Source organism: Protopterus annectens, chromosome 14.part0 (assembly GCF_019279795.1).
Source record: "Protopterus annectens isolate FY-2018-M chromosome 14.part0, PAN1.0, whole genome shotgun sequence".
NCBI classification, from domain to species: Eukaryota; Metazoa; Chordata; order Ceratodontiformes; family Protopteridae; genus Protopterus; species Protopterus annectens.
In genome coordinates, this window is record NC_056748.1 from 397,790,808 (window position 1) to 397,804,031 (window position 13,224).

The following is a 13,224-nucleotide window of genomic DNA, read 5'->3' on the forward strand; positions in this document are numbered from 1 at the left end:
CAAGGGAGAAACACACTCAACCACCACAACACAGCACAAACCACAAGACATAGCTCACCTACATAGTGTGGCCCTCAACCTAAACCCCTAAGGCAAAACAGCTTGCTCAATACACTAATCATAGGCGACTTGATAGTGAGGCACACTGATGTCCCACTCACTAGGTTGAATAAGGAGAAGGTAACAGTCAGCTGTCTATCAAAATCCAGAATCCAACACATAACACACGCACTCAGGTCACTCCACAACAAGTACAAGTATGACTCTGTCACTGTCCATGTGGGTGTGAATGACTTGAGACACACATCCCTGGACTACATGAAAAGAGATATGGAGGAGCTCTCAGATTATGTGGCCCAGGCAGGTATGACCCTAGCCCTGAGCAGCATCCTACCATCACCCAGAATGATACCACAGTACAAGCAGAAAATGACTGACTCCAACAATTGGCTAAGTTTCTGGTGTCATTCTAAGTGGATCCAGTATCTGTCTGCTTGGGATGACATGATTGACAGACCTCGATGCTTTGCCAGAGATGGCCTGCATCTGTCACCCATGGGTTTCCGGATACTGGCTAAGGCTTTTGCCACCCCTATAGTGCCTTTTTTAGGTGATGTTACAAAGACCAAATTACCACCATAACAGCTATAAATAAATGCAATCTGAGGGTCATGCTGCTCAACGCTAGAAGTCTAAATCTCAAGATGCACTTGCTCGAAGCACTCCTCAAAAGGGAGAACATCGACATTTGTGCTGTAACAAAGACCTGGTTTAAAGCAGCAGAAAGCACCCTTGCACTATCAGGCTATAACTCATTCCACACCTTTAGGCCCTAGAACATGGACTGAAGTTCCAAAGGCAGTGGTGTCTCCATACTCATAAAGGATATGCACACCTCCAGCTAGTAGCCCAGCATAATGCATCTGAGATACTTCAGGTACAACTAACATTGGATAAGATGGTGATTCAGGTCATAGCCTGCTATAGGTCCCCACCCATGTCCCAAGACTCTCACTCCACGTTCCTAAGCACCCTGGAAACTATTAGGGTCCAACCCAACACTCTCATACTAGGTGACTTCAACTACCCCTCCATCAACTGGGAAAACTACTCGTGCACAATACACTGGCCCCACGCTTCCTGGAATTCATCAGTTCCAATGCCCTGAACCAGCTCCTTCTTACCCGCACTAGAGGAAGCAACATCCTTGACCTGGTTATTACTAACATGGGCAACTGTTGCTCTACAGCAATAGTCAGTTCCTCCCTGGTTAGATCCGACCACAAACTAATCACCATAAAAATCCACAATGTCGCCCACAACCCCCGCAAAGGTAATCACCATGAAAAACTTTTCCAAAGCTGACTTTGGACTCCTAAAAACAGAAGTGGCTAACTTCACAGCACTCATACCAATGGAAAATAGATGCATGACTGCTGAATCATACACCAATGCACTGTACAAACACGTACATAAATGCATGAAACTAGCCATACCCAAAAGAACCAAGACACTCTCCTCCAAAAAAAGGAAGCCTATCTGGTGGTCCCCCTGCCATTAATAAACTCTACAATAGAAGGAAGAAACTGTTGGAGAAAAAGGTGAAGTCCCAAGACTGGGAAAACTCCCTTATTAGCCTCAACAAAAAGTTGAGATCCCTCATCAAAACCTCTAAAGCCAGCTATGAAGGCAGAATTGCGGCAGACACTAAAAACAACCACAAAGCTTTCTACAGTTATATCAAGAGTCTCCATGGCAATACCCAGGTTTGCTCTGAGGTACCGTACAATGGTACCTCCTATACTGAGTCAATAGATATTGTCAACATACTGGCCGACATATTCATTGCCAACTTTACCCCTCTCTCCCCCATAAAAGACCAATTGCAATACTGGAGGAATGCCATGCACCAAGCATTACTGCAGCACAGGTTAAAGCTGCATTGTCCAAGGCCAGAAATACAGCTTCCATGGGACCCAACAATATCCCTGGATGTGTTCTACATATACTACAAAGTGAACTGGCACCAGATCTGTGTGCCCTGTTCAATCACAGCCTCACCTCAGGATTTGTCCCTACTGAATGGTGCACTGCTACATTCATCCCTCTCCCTAAATGGGGAGCAACTACAAACCCTGGGAATTATTGCCCCATTAGCCTGACGAGTCTGATATGTAAGGCTATGGAGCACATAATCATGGATCTAATTAACAAGGATATAGGGAATCTCTAAACTCTAGATCCCACGCAATTTGGTTTTGTGAAAGGTAGATCATGCCTGCTCAACCTGGTTGACTTCTTTGAGTCAGTCACCAGAGCTGTGGATGAGGGCAAGGCAGTTCATAAAGCCTACCTTGAGGTGGCCAAGGCCTTTGATACCATTTCTCACTCAGGAGTTACTGATAAACTCACCAAACTAGGCATCAGTCGCTATATCACTAGGTGGGTTGCAAACTGGCTCACAGATAAAACCCACAGATGTGAAAGTAGTGGGCTCCAAGTCAGACTGCCGACCAGTCATGAGTGGAGTCCCACCGTGATCGGTCCTGGGTCACCTCTTGTTTGGTATCTACTTCTCAGAAGTACCGGCCAGCATGGAGGGACTCTGGCTGACCAAGTTCACAGACTGAAAGATGGGAGCCATTATTAACTCCCCAAGTGATGTCGACATCCTACAGAATGGTAATGAAACCATGGCCTTAAGCTTAATGCCAAAAAATGCGTCATCATCGCCTTTGGAAAAAACTCAGTTCCCACTGATTACCACATTGATGGGAGCCCACTGAACACTGAAGGTGTTTTAAGACATCTGGGGACACAGTTTGACAGCAACCTCTCCTTTCGACGAGCACATTGCCACTGTGGTCAGAAAGTCCTTCTATGTGGCACATCTCATTACCAAGTGTTTTGCATTTAAGAATAAAGAGGTCATCATCTCTCTCTACTCTTCCTTCATTAGGCCACTCATCGAGTTTAATGCCCCATTTGGCATGTACCTCACTAGACACATGCAACAGCTGGAAAGGCCACAAAAGTACCTCATGAAGAGGATCCTAGGCCTTAAACACATATCTTATATGGACAGACTAAAAAAACTCTAGCTATTCTCTGTCTCATATTGTCTACTAAGATGCGATCTCTGCTTGACTTGCAAAGCCATGTCTGACCCAGCTCTGTAAGAAATGCTGCATCTAAAGAAATCCAAATCCCTCTACACCACACACTCCAGAGACCTGAACCTCATTAGCACAATCAACAGAACATGCTGTAGGGACAAGTTCATAAACCAGAGACTGCCCATGCTCTGGAATAGACTTCCCATACATGTCAAGCAGAGCACCTCACTGGCCCTCTTCAAAAGAAATCTTGATGAGTGGATGGGAAATAGAAAGTTCACCCCGGTGATCACTGCAGTGGCTCTACTTAATAGAGGCACTAGGAACTAACGTCGGGCGGCACAATGCCAGCGGAATTCTATGGGATAGGCTTGTAAAGGCTCCAGGACCATTAGCCTAGTACACACCTATGAACGTATAAGAAATAGAGAATCTCCTATGTAAAGATAATTTGCAAATCTCATTATCAAGACACAACAGAAGATATATAAATTTATACAAAATATGTTTTTGTACACTGTTTCTTGAATAAAACAAGGGCATGCATTTCTGATATTAATATTGCACTTAGGACAAATTCCACTCTTTGGGATCATAGATTTCTACAAATGTTTAAATATGTTCTGAAACAATTGTTTTATCAAAACATCAATTGCATAGAAACTCTAGGGTTAAGTGCAATGTGAGCTTGAAAGAAAAGATCAAAAGTCACACAGCAGTTACATATGAATACCAACCGTTGAGACCCTGACAAAACAGAGAAGCATTTATACAAAGATATTTCCAAACATTTCTTTATCAATGCATCATGGGAGATATACAAATATTCTTTATAACAATAAAAATGTTTAATTACACTGGGTCTTTAATGCACAATTGCATATAGGTCTTTAGTAATCCATTCAGACCAGTAAGACAGACTCCCCCTAAGTATAGCCATGTTTGAGCTCATTTGTATAACATAAAAGTAGAGTCTGCCTATATATACACAAATGTTGTCAAAAAAGCTGCTGGGTAGTTACCTTAGGGATAAATACAGACTAGGTTATTTGTCTGCTGGTGATTCATTTTCCTGTGCTGACTCACACACCATTTGCCTTAGCTGGTGCTTTTTTAAACGGCTTGATCTTCCTTAGGTTACTTCATACTCATTGTAAAAGTTCCTTTATGCTGAAGTTGTTGCTTATGTGTCCCATGTAACTGTATATGCAGACAGTTGCTTAAAAAGTGTATTATTTTGCATGTTTTGATTATATTTAAACTCTTTGTTGTAAGCCATTTGTCCAGTAATGGCTGTACTGCCAAGTTCCTTTCTTTCTGATCTGTATTTTCTTTTGTTTTAGCTCTGTTGCATTTATTTTTTTATAAGAAACATACATATTTTCTCCCACACTTTATGCATTGTGTCACTTATAAACTAAAAAAGACAAGCGAGCCCCAAAAATTACCCCTGTGGTATCCCATCTTTTTATGTTATTGAATTAATGCTACCACTCTGTGGCACATTCCAAGGCTATCTAATTTGTTCAGTCATTTTGTTTTCATGCTACGCTGTGTCTTATGCCTTTGCTGAAACCTACATAGACCCCACCTATAACTCCTTTCTGGTATATCTTCTGTGTTATCCAGTTAAGTAAGTGTAGTATCAAGAGCAAATGTACTGATTAAACAATAAACCACAATGGGATTCACACAGATAGTGAATTTTAATAATCTGACGTCTCTAACACACATGCATTCCCATGTGAATGCAAGTGGTTTGAAACCAACACACTTTATTGCACTGATTGTGATGTGCCTACCAAATAAATTGATCTTTAGGAATCAAAATGCAAACATCATTTAATGTGATTTGGTGTACACCAGGGAAATAAATGATGACAGTTTAAACAATTAAAACAGTCTAAAGAAGTGCATTCCAGGGTATTTCTCTGATCAGAGGTTTGGTGCCACAATCAAATAACTCTGTTTGATTTGTTTGGCATGGCACTCCAGATTTAGTATGTCTAGTATTGGTCTGGCTTCTAGACGTATTACAGTTCTGTCCGTCTGCATTTATTCTCTTATGTAACCTACAAAAGAGGACAACTGACATGTTGATACTTTTCGTCTTTGCTCCTGCCTGCATTCTCGTGAGGTGGAATGTTATCTACCATATTGCAGACATCAGGCCCATTAAACTGGAGGGGGGAGCCTAGATGGCCAACTGACAGCAGTGAATTCTGAGAGCTCCAAAAACTAGTATAATAATATAGGAACATTTTATTATTTTCAAATTTAAAACATCAGAAATCTATAGATAAACTATTAAACTACATAAATATCAATTTTGGTGGAGATATACAAAAATGTTCCTGTCAAGTTACTTGGAGATATATTGACTCACTGAATATGAACAGCTCAAGGAATTCTCACCCAGATGCTGCTTTGAAAAAAGAACTGGAACTTATGACATCTACCTTACAGGAACTATCTTTGAAGATGGATGGGTTTAAAAATTACTTAGAAAACCTCAAATTAAATTCTCAAAAACACACTGATACTCTTAAGGATCTATTACAGCAACACCATACAAAAATAACAAATATAGAAACTTCTCCAAATGACATTGAAGGGGGACTCAAAGAGGAAGAATTCAAAAAATAATTTCTGCTTAAACAGAATACATGGCTTCTTAACAAAATAGATGACTTAGAAAACAGGGAAAGGAGAAACAACATAAGGATCTTTGGTCTGCCTGAAAACACTGAAGGTGAAGACATTATTTCATTCTTAACAACGTGGATTCCTGAATTTTTAGACTTGAAAGAGGGACTTAGATTTGGAATTGAAAGGGCGCATAGAGAACTGAGGAAACCTGCTTCTAACTCAACAAATACTCCACCTAGATCCATAGTTATAAAATTACTTTCATTTCTGGACAAGGAACTAGTATTAAAATCTGCTTGGAGAAAATCACTCTTAAAATACAATCAAAGCCTGATAAGGTTTGACAATGATTATTCTTCCAGAATACTAGAACAAAGGAAAAAAGTCTGGCCAATAATAAAACTGTTGAAACAAAACATCATTAAAGCACAGCTGACCTTTCCAGCTAAGATAAAAATACATTTTGCCAATGAGATGAGAACCATTAGTGACTTAGAATAAGCTACTATATTCATCAAAAACAACAACCTACTGTCTATCCCAAAAGAAATTGAATGGATGGCCCCTACTCTTAAAAGAATAAAAGAAACAAATCCTTGGACTGATGCTAGAAAGAAGAAACAAAAAACTGATTCCAAGATAGCTGTCCCAAAAAAATAACTCTTACAACTACATCTCTCAAAGTATCAACTGATATGGCGCATCACTTGTCATCTGTTTTTATTTAAAAAAAGGAGGGATTCTTAAAGAACTGAGAAACAGTAATGATTTATTCAGAATGTTCAAAGAGTTCAATAATTCTTCACAAAGGTAGGTCAAGATGGGTTACTATTTACATTATATATAAGCCAAACAAAGCAACAAATAATACAAATATAAAAGTTTCTATTCACTAACTTGAACTCAATGAATACTTATCTTATTTTTCATTGATTTTACTTATAATAATTTAAGTGATTAATTAATTAATTCAACAAGGTACCATTCATCAGAGTTCAGACTCAAATGTAGCAAATTAACATCATATATAATAGCAGTAACAGTAGAGTGTTTTGAAAAAAATACTGTCATGGAGACTAATGCCTTCTTCAGTTAAAGTATGATTTAGAAATGTCATGTACATCTTGGTTAAATAATAGTATCAAGCTCTTAGTACAAATGTCATAATTATTCTGTCTAAATATAGTTAATATCAATTATGGCAGGTATCACAGCTACGAGTACTGTTTGATGAATCCCGATATGGTGTGTGTGGATGCAGCTGTGTCCAGCAGCTAGTACAAATGTCATTATTGTTCTGTCTAAACATAGTTAATATCAATTATGGCAGGTATCACAGCTATGAGTGCTGTTTGATTAAGCCTGACATGGTGTATGTGGATGCAGCTGTGTCTGGCAGCTGTTATATGTTTCATTTTTCATCTCTGGGAAGCTGTGGGTTGTGGCTTGTGATCAAGGTTAACTGATGCTTGTGAATTAGGAAGAGACATTTGGCGTCTTAGCCTGGATCCAGGGGAAGGGGGTGGATAGAACGGTGATTTGGGATATTTTGGCACAGAGTGGTTTGTTTGTACGTCTGCTGAGTGAGAGGTGGGAGGGCTGGAGGAGTGTGTTGTCTTTTGTTGTAGCGGCTTGTTGGGAGTTTTTTTTTTTTTTTTTTATCTGTTTGCAGTCTGTTCTTTTCCTGGCTGCTGCCTCGCTGAAAGGGATGGAATTTAGGCCTGAAGTTGCAGTGAAGTGAAGCGTTGCTTCAGGTGCATCGCGAGCCTCTGGTATGCAGTACACAAACACACTAACAGAAACAGACACTCTCGGGTTGCTATGGTAATGGAGACAGAATGACAATAATGCTTAATTGCTCTGAGGAGGCTCCGAGATGATTCTCAGCAATGACGTTTTTGGTTTAAAAAAAAAAGAAAAAAAAAAAATATATATATATATATATATATATATATATATATATATATATATATATATGGGTCTACTGCTTTTCATCGAATACCATGTATTCAAAAAGAGCAGTAGACCACTCAGTTACGCGAAAGTGCACTTATTCGAAAGTGCACTTTCGCGAACTCAGCTTCTACGAACGGATCGCACCACAGTGGAGGACAGCAGCAAAACGTGCTATGTCCTTCACTGTGGTGCGGTAGTTACGGACCTTAGGGTTAGGGCGTGGGTCATGGTAAGGGGATAGCCCTACTAGCTATCCCCTTACCATGACCTGTGCCCTAACCCTAAGGTCCGTGACTACCGCATCACAGTGCAGGACAGGCTATCCTCCACTGTGGTGCGGTAGTCACGGAACTTAGGGTTAGGGAGCGGGTCATGGTAAGGGGATAGCTAGTAGGACTATCCCCTTACCATGACCCGTGCCCTAACCCTAAGGTCCGTAACTACTGCACTAAACATCAATGCGTAACCCGTTCTCTGAAGCGGGTTTCGAGAAAGTGCACTTTCGTGTAACCCAGGGTCTAATGTCTGAGTTTGAAGAAGTGTATTTTTGAACTTATACAGTAGACCCATATATATATATATATATATATATATATATATATATATATATATATATATATATAAAAGGGCTGCTTTAAACCACATGTACACATATTGATGGTCTCCCAACACTTTGTTTAGCTCATTAAGTTGATTCTTGATGGAAAAAAAAATAAGTGCAATTTTATATTTAAAATGTATTTTGGTCCAAATATATTAAGGACTTACATAAGAGTAGAAGTCTGAGTTATTGTAAAAGACTAAGAGCTCTTGGTCTTGTGCAGTACCCTTTGCAATGGTCTGGGAGGTGAGCTTGCTCGGACGTGTTGGGCATATGGGGATAGCTAATTCTAGGGGTGTTTGAGGTTGCCGGGAAGTGCTAGAGAGTCATCATATTTCCTTTGTGGAAATATCTGTGGGAATGGAAGGTGTGTTGAGTGGTTCACTGGCAGAGTGGCCACTGCATGGAACAGGCTGGTAAAATGGAACAGGACAAATATTGGTTTGGATATTTTAGGAACAGCCTGGAAACACACAACATGAATTAGTGAATGGTACTCTGGCAAAACTGGATGCGCATTGTTGCCCGTGTTTTAAGTACTGATATGTGTGTATGTAAGGATGGAAATATACTTATAACAAATACTAAACTAGAAGGGTCTCATAATTTAAAGTCTATGGACTGTATAAACATGCTTGGAAGGAGCTAATAATAAGAATAAAGATTACAGCTTGTGGTCACTCAAATAACTAAGCAACAGCCAAAAAAAAAAAAAAAAAAACACACACAATAGTTGTATAATGTATGATTTTAGTAAATCTAGACATAAAATATATAATAGTCATATAAGATGAAGCAGTCTGCTGAATTTAGATATTAAAGACAGGATTTAATAATATGGGATTATGTATAATAACACTACTGTCTTAACTTGTCATAAATGACATATAGTACATTGAACATCGAGGGGAAGCACAATCATTTTCTTATATAAGTAAATATGCATAACAAGTCATGTAATTGCTTTAACTTGAATTGTAGTTTTTGTAACCCATCTTGACCATATATAATACTTAAGTGGTTACCAAGATAACTTATGTTTTATACATGACCTCAAACTGACAAAGTTGTTCAAGAGAAACAATAGAAGCCTGAACTTGAAATGTCACAGAATGTGGCAATCATATTCTGAACAAATAGTATTAAATTGACAATAGACACTCAGTTTAATAATGTGAGCTTGAGTATAATACCACTACTGTTTTAACTTGTCATAAATGACATACGGTATAGTGAACATCAAGGGAAGCATGATGATTTTCTCATATAAGTAAATATGCATAACAAGAAATATAATTGCTTTAACTTGAATTGTGGTTTTGTATCACATCTTGAGCACACATAATACTTAAGCTATTACCAAGGTAACTAATGTTTTGTACATGACATAAAAATGACAAAGTTGTTCAAGGGAAACAACAGAAGCCTGAACTAGGAATGCCACAGAATGTAACAATCACATTCTGAACAAATAGTACTAAATTGACAATAATCACTCAGTTTAACCTTTGCTGATTATACAAAATAGAATGTTGCCATTAAAATCTAAAAAAAATTCAGTATATGCCATAAAATGGCAATTTATGAATATGGAAAGGGAACTTGTAATCATTAATCACAATAAGTGAATTTGTTGTTTTTAACCTATAATTTCACTCATTTTATAATAAGAAATGACAGATATGAAAATCCTTATGTGTAGGAAATGGGGGGAAGAGGGATGCACTGGTAATTAAAATGCACTAACTTACATCAATGTTTACATAAAACAAACTTGATGCTTTAAGTAAGTTAGCAACAAACAAAGTGATTACCTAATGCTGGCAAACAATGAAATATAACTTCTTATATATCCAGTAAAATACACTGTATTATAAACATTAGGTACAAATATTATTACCATCTATTTATATTAAGTAATACGTTTTGAAAGACTTCATCAGTAAGGGTGAATATGTTAAATAACTGTGTGCTATAATCTTTTACTGAGGTTTTATAGATTATACATCCTACTTTAATATGACTTGAATTGCTTGTCATCTATCCTTCATGTAAATATTAATTGCTTATACAATAAGTAGACATTTATATTGTATCAGAATTCTGTCTAATCTACAATAGTTCTATATCTGTTCAAAATAATATAAATATTGCGTATACCTATTACAAATATTCTCCATATGATAATTCAATTTATGGAGCTCAGATGTTCTGGATTGTCAAAGTATGAGTGATAATGTGATGGACTTACGTTTATCCATCAAATTAGGAATGATTTTCATTCCATGGCTAGTGCGGATCTTAGTTTTGTTAACATTTATTAATTTAAATTTGGTATTACACAAAAAAAATTTAGTATGCCTGACCAAAACATTACTTTATTGGTAAACACTCAAAGTATTAAACTGATAATTTTCTTTAAAAGCTCAAACATATACTTTATAGTTATCAGAGGAAAATGTTTGATAGTCACAATAAAACAAAAAATACATAGTCTAAATAACCTAAGATGGATTTAACTCCATTATCTTTAAATACCAATGGCTTAAACAATCCTAGCAAGAGATCAAATCTACTGAAATATTTAAAACTGAACAAAGCACAAATTGTCTTCCTTATAGAAACTCATTTCAAAACAAATGACAATTACAAATGGAATCCTAAGGAATATATGATATTGGCACAATCCACTTATAAGACAAAGACAAAAGGGGTAATAATTTTATGGAAAACAAGTGTAATTAACCCAGAAATTATTTATAAGTATGAAGATAAAGAAGGCCTGATGGCATTAGTAATAGTTAAATATAATAACAGAATTTGGACCCTAGACAATCTATACTGGTTCCCAGGCATTGGATCAGGAACTGTTAAAAAACAATTGGATTTAATTTCCAATAGTTATAAAGGCAACTTAATATTAGGAGGAGATTTTAACTGTATATTTGATATTTCTAAAACTACAAATAAAAGACTGCTGCATACATCTGCTGTATCAAAAGCTTTAAACAAGTGGGTAGAATAATTTCATCTTGTAGATACTTTCAAATTTAAAGATAAACCTTTGTTGTTTTCCCATCAAGATCACATATTTAGTACCCAAACTAGAATAGATAAAATATTTGCTGTCCATGACTTACACTCTAAAATCATTAATTTCGCAATCACTCCCTGCCCCTTTTCAGACCACAATTCATTGATACTAAAACTTAAAAATGGGTACAAACCATTAATCTTTAACTCCAGAATTCCAGCATATATATATAACTAAAATTAAAGAGTTCAAACCCTGGTTATTATCTGAATTACAGTTCTTCTTCGATATTAATTACACCACAGAGATAAATAAAATAATGTTATAGGACTCATTAAAAGCTTACATATATGGTAAAACCATAACTTGGTATTAAAAAAATCAGAAAATGGGATTCTGATCTACAATCCAAACTTTTGTCAGTAAAAGCTGAAAAAATCTAAATCATTTGGAGATGAAAAAGAAAGTAGAAGTATTAAACAATAAATACAAAAAAATTCTAACACATAAATCTAGTTTATCTTTAGAAAAAGTAAAAATTAATACCTTGGCCACTTCTCCCAAATATCTACATAATTTATCCACAAGAATCAAAATACAGTCAAAAGCTAATAACATTAAAAGTATCTTCCATGAAAACTAAGGAGAAAATGTCTCAGATATAGGAGACATTCTTAATGCCTATAGAAATCACTATATGGAACATTTCCAGAAAGAAAATATACATATCGATCAATTAAATCTAGATGAAAAATGCTCTAATATAAAAAAAAAATAGAAAAATTAAAACTAGATCTGCAAGCACCCATATCATACAAAGAAATTACAGATACAATAAAGGAGGGTAAAAATAATAAAGCTCCAGGTATAAATGGCATAATTATGGAAATATATAAACTTTTTCCTTCAAAGATACTATCCCTCTTCCATAAAACTCTATTAGAAATTCAGTCACAAGCTTTAATACTACCCTCTTGGAGATATTCTTTAATCACACCAATCCTAAACAAAAACAGATCCCCAAACCTCTGTAATTCATATAGACCTATATCATTATTAAATAATGACTATAAGATATTTATGACAATATTAACTAACAGAATGAAAATACCACTATCCAAAACAATAAATAATGATCAGACTGGATTTATATATCACAGACACACACATGACAATATTAAAAGGATAATTTCTTTTATAGATTATGTTGTTGTTGTTGTGTCTTTCGGCTTTTCCCGGTTAGGGGTCACCACAACAGAACTCCGGTCCGCTAATGATTGGCAGTAGATTTTTACATGCTGAGTTGCTGGCCCTGACACACAACCTTCAACGAAGGTATGCTCATTCACACATGTCTCCACACAGAAGATGCTCTAGCTGAGAATCGAACAGGACAACGTCTTACTGTGAGGCGACAACGCTACCGCAGCACCACCACCGCAGTTCTTTTATAGATTATGTTAATAAAGAAAATAAAGAAACAATCATAATTGGCTTAGATATAGAAAAAGCCTTTGATTCCCTAAATTGGGACTATTTATTTAAAATTCTTGTGTTATTTGAATTTTCTACTTCCTTTGTTCATCTATTAAAGAATATATATATATATATATATATATATATATATATATATATATATATATACACACACAAATAATTTAGCGTATGTTAAGCTAGGTCCTTTCACCTCTGAATCTACACATATAACAAAGGGTACTAAACAAGGATGTCCCATGTCACCAATCCTATTTGGTTTGGCTATTGAAATATTGACAGATTCAATACGTAACAATACAAAAATCAAAGGAGTAAATGTTTATGAACACTACAATTCTAAAGTAATGCTCTTTGCTGATGACATATTATTA